At 29.0% G+C, this 5231-nt stretch overlaps 2 long non-coding RNA genes across 2 annotated transcripts; both read left to right on the top strand.

Moving 5' to 3' along the window:
* The first annotated feature begins 102 nt into the window (after positions 1-102).
* LOC119665045 lies at positions 103-1815 on the top strand. Its single transcript, XR_005251329.1, has 4 exons — positions 103-525; positions 657-1084; positions 1216-1643; positions 1775-1815. It is a non-coding gene; the product is annotated as an uncharacterized LOC119665045 (long non-coding RNA).
* Positions 1816-1849: 34 nt separating this feature from the next.
* Positions 1850-5231, top strand: LOC119665046. Its single transcript, XR_005251330.1, has 7 exons — positions 1850-2212; positions 2344-2771; positions 2903-3330; positions 3462-3889; positions 4021-4448; positions 4580-5007; positions 5139-5231. It is a non-coding gene; the product is annotated as an uncharacterized LOC119665046 (long non-coding RNA).

Here is a 5231-nt window from a genome sequence, read left to right as displayed (position 1 = left end):
TGTGCCTAATTGTGGTTTAAATTTATTTAATTATTGATAATGTAGTCAGATACTTTTATAATTGATAACTTTATTTTATTCCTATTTTTCATCCAAGAAACTGAACAAAATCTTAGATGACATCTTCATTCGAACTCGATGACAAACTTGAATCTAAATATTACCAGAATGCATCACATTCGTAGCCAAACTTTAAAGAGAAGAAAACTAAGAACATGATATCCAGGATATTAGTTGACGCTTTTAAAGTATTTTGTACTGACTTCCGATTTACTTTATATTCATTACGTCAAAGTCTTAATCGGGAACCGTTTAACACATAAATTGAATATTGGAAGTCCTGTACACTATGTGTGAGTAGATATGATCTTATAAAATGTAAAATGGACTGTGAGTATTGGATTTAGTCTGAGGAGTGCCATATTATCCGAAGAAAGGATCAATTTTAAACCTATCACTTACAACATTTAAATACAGAAATAATGGTTAACAAAAAGTCTTCTCATTAGAAGACTAGAAATTTGGGTAAGTTTGCTTTACTTCATATTGGTAAATAAGTTGTGCCTAATTGTGGTTTAAATTTATTTAATTATTGATAATGTAGTCAGATACTTTTATAATTGATAACTTTATTTTATTCCTATTTTTCATCCAAGAAACTGAACAAAATCTTAGATGACATCTTCATTCGAACTCGATGACAAACTTGAATCTAAATATTACCAGAATGCATCACATTCGTAGCCAAACTTTAAAGAGAAGAAAACTAAGAACATGATATCCAGGATATTAGTTGACGCTTTTAAAGTATTTTGTACTGACTTCCGATTTACTTTATATTCATTACGTCAAAGCCTTAACCGGAAACCGTTTAACACATAAATTGAATATTGAAAGTCCTGTACATTATGTGTGAGTAAATATGATCTTATAAAATGTAAAATGGACTGTGAGTATTGGATTTAGTCTGAGGAGTACCATATTATCCGAAGAAAGGATCAATTTTAAACTTATCACTTACAACATTTAAATACAGAAATAATGGTTAACAAAAAGTCTTCTCATTAGAAGACCAGAAATTTGGGTAAGTTTGGTTTAATTCATATTGGTAAATGAGTTGTGCCTAATTGTAGTTTAAATTTTTTTAGTTATTGATGATATAGTCAGATACTTTTATAATTGATAATTTTATTTTATTCCTATTTTTCATCCAAGAAACTTAACAAAATATTAGATGACATCTTCATTCGAACTCGATGACAAACTTGAATCTAAATATTACCAGAATGCATCACATTCGTAGCCAAACTTTAAAGAGAAGAAAACTAAGAACATGATATCCAGGATATTAGTTGACGCTTTTAAAGTATTTTGTACTGACTTCCGATTTACTTTATATTCATTACGTCATAGTCTTAATCGGGAACCGTTTAACACATAAATTGAATATTGGAAGTCCTGTACACTATGTGTGAGTAAATATGATCTTATAAAATGTAAAATGGACTGTGAGTATTGGATTTAGTCTGAGGAGTGCCATATTATCCGAAGAAAGGATCAATTTTAAACTTATCACTTACAACATTTAAATACAGAAATAATGGTTAACAAAAAGTCTTCTCATTAGAAGACTAGAAATTTGGGTAAGTTTGCTTTACTTCATATTGGTAAATGAGTTGTGCCTAATTGTGGTTTAAATTTATTTAATTATTGATAATGTAGTCAGATACTTTTATAATTGATAACTTTATTTTATTCCTATTTTTCATCCAAGAAACTGAACAAAATCTTAGATGACATCTTCATTCGAACTCCAGCATGAACAACATTGACCATTAAATCCAACATTACCAGAATGCATCACATTCGTAGCCAAACTTTAAAGAGAAGAAAACTAAGAACATGATATCCAGGATATTAGTTGACGCTTTTAAAGTATTTTGTACTGACTTCCGATTTACTTTATATTCATTACGTCATAGTCTTAATCGGGAACCGTTTAACACATAAATTGAATATTGGAAGTCCTGTACACTATGTGTGAGTAAATATGATCTTATAAAATGTAAAATGGACTGTGAGTATTGGATTTAGTCTGAGGAGTGCCATATTATCCGAAGAAAGGATCAATTTTAAACTTATCACTTACAACATTTAAATACAGAAATAATGGTTAACAAAAAGTCTTCTCATTAGAAGACTAGAAATTTGGGTAAGTTTGCTTTACTTCATATTGGTAAATGAGTTGTGCCTAATTGTGGTTTAAATTTATTTAATTATTGATAATGTAGTCAGATACTTTTATAATTGATAACTTTATTTTATTCCTATTTTTCATCCAAGAAACTGAACAAAATCTTAGATGACATCTTCATTCGAACTCGATGACAAACTTGAATCTAAATATTACCAGAATGCATCACATTCGTAGCCAAACTTTAAAGAGAAGAAAACTAAGAACATGATATCCAGGATATTAGTTGACGCTTTTAAAGTATTTTGTACTGACTTCCGATTTACTTTATATTCATTACGTCAAAGTCTTAATCGGGAACCGTTTAACACATAAATTGAATATTGGAAGTCCTGTACACTATGTGTGAGTAGATATGATCTTATAAAATGTAAAATGGACTGTGAGTATTGGATTTAGTCTGAGGAGTGCCATATTATCCGAAGAAAGGATCAATTTTAAACCTATCACTTACAACATTTAAATACAGAAATAATGGTTAACAAAAAGTCTTCTCATTAGAAGACTAGAAATTTGGGTAAGTTTGCTTTACTTCATATTGGTAAATAAGTTGTGCCTAATTGTGGTTTAAATTTATTTAATTATTGATAATGTAGTCAGATACTTTTATAATTGATAACTTTATTTTATTCCTATTTTTCATCCAAGAAACTGAACAAAATCTTAGATGACATCTTCATTCGAACTCGATGACAAACTTGAATCTAAATATTACCAGAATGCATCACATTCGTAGCCAAACTTTAAAGAGAAGAAAACTAAGAACATGATATCCAGGATATTAGTTGACGCTTTTAAAGTATTTTGTACTGACTTCCGATTTACTTTATATTCATTACGTCAAAGCCTTAACCGGAAACCGTTTAACACATAAATTGAATATTGAAAGTCCTGTACATTATGTGTGAGTAAATATGATCTTATAAAATGTAAAATGGACTGTGAGTATTGGATTTAGTCTGAGGAGTACCATATTATCCGAAGAAAGGATCAATTTTAAACTTATCACTTACAACATTTAAATACAGAAATAATGGTTAACAAAAAGTCTTCTCATTAGAAGACCAGAAATTTGGGTAAGTTTGGTTTAATTCATATTGGTAAATGAGTTGTGCCTAATTGTAGTTTAAATTTTTTTAGTTATTGATGATATAGTCAGATACTTTTATAATTGATAATTTTATTTTATTCCTATTTTTCATCCAAGAAACTTAACAAAATATTAGATGACATCTTCATTCGAACTCGATGACAAACTTGAATCTAAATATTACCAGAATGCATCACATTCGTAGCCAAACTTTAAAGAGAAGAAAACTAAGAACATGATATCCAGGATATTAGTTGACGCTTTTAAAGTATTTTGTACTGACTTCCGATTTACTTTATATTCATTACGTCATAGTCTTAATCGGGAACCGTTTAACACATAAATTGAATATTGGAAGTCCTGTACACTATGTGTGAGTAAATATGATCTTATAAAATGTAAAATGGACTGTGAGTATTGGATTTAGTCTGAGGAGTGCCATATTATCCGAAGAAAGGATCAATTTTAAACTTATCACTTACAACATTTAAATACAGAAATAATGGTTAACAAAAAGTCTTCTCATTAGAAGACTAGAAATTTGGGTAAGTTTGCTTTACTTCATATTGGTAAATAAGTTGTGCCTAATTGTGGTTTAAATTTATTTAATTATTGATAATGTAGTCAGATACTTTTATAATTGATAACTTTATTTTATTCCTATTTTTCATCCAAGAAACTGAACAAAATCTTAGATGACATCTTCATTCGAACTCGATGACAAACTTGAATCTAAATATTACCAGAATGCATCACATTCGTAGCCAAACTTTAAAGAGAAGAAAACTAAGAACATGATATCCAGGATATTAGTTGACGCTTTTAAAGTATTTTGTACTGACTTCCGATTTACTTTATATTCATTACGTCAAAGTCTTAACCGGAAACCGTTTAACACATAAATTGAATATTGAAAGTCCTGTACACTATGTGTGAGTAAATATGATCTTATAAAATGTAAAATGGACTGTGAGTATTGGATTTAGTCTGAGGAGTACCATATTATCCGAAGAAAGGATCAATTTTAAACTTATCACTTACAACATTTAAATACAGAAATAATGGTTAACAAAAAGTCTTCTCATTAGAAGACCAGAAATTTGGGTAAGTTTGGTTTAATTCATATTGGTAAATGAGTTGTGCCTAATTGTAGTTTAAATTTTTTTAGTTATTGATGATGTAGTCAGATACTTTTATAATTGATAACTTTATTTTATTCCTATTTTTCATCCAAGAAACTTAACAAAATATTAGATGACATCTTCATTCGAACTCGATGACAAACTTGATTCTAAATATTACCAGAATGCATCACATTCGCAGCCAAACTTTAAAGAGAAGAAAACTAAGAACATGATATCCAGGATATTAGTTGACGCTTTTAAAGTATTTTGTACTGACTTCCGATTTACTTTATATTCATTACGTCAAAGTCTTAATCGGGAACCGTTTAACACATAAATTGAATATTGGAAGTCCTGTACACTATGTGTGAGTAGATATGATCTTATAAAATGTAAAATGGACTGTGAGTATTGGATTTAGTCTGAGGAGTGCCATATTATCCGAAGAAAGGATCAATTTTAAACCTATCACTTACAACATTTAAATACAGAAATAATGGTTAACAAAAAGTCTTCTCATTAGAAGACTAGAAATTTGGGTAAGTTTGCTTTACTTCATATTGGTAAATAAGTTGTGCCTAATTGTGGTTTAAATTTATTTAATTATTGATAATGTAGTCAGATACTTTTATAATTGATAACTTTATTTTATTCCTATTTTTCATCCAAGAAACTGAACAAAATCTTAGATGACATCTTCATTCGAACTCGATGACAAACTTGAATCTAAATATTACCAGAATGCATCACATTCGTAGCCAAA

The sequence above is a fragment of the Teleopsis dalmanni genome, unplaced genomic scaffold, assembly GCF_002237135.1.
Source record: "Teleopsis dalmanni isolate 2A unplaced genomic scaffold, ASM223713v2 unscaffolded_contig_3299, whole genome shotgun sequence".
In the NCBI taxonomy this organism is placed as follows: Eukaryota; Metazoa; Arthropoda; class Insecta; order Diptera; family Diopsidae; genus Teleopsis; species Teleopsis dalmanni.
The sequence above is the reverse complement of the archived record's forward strand: the minus strand, read 5'-3'. Positions and strand labels throughout refer to the sequence as shown.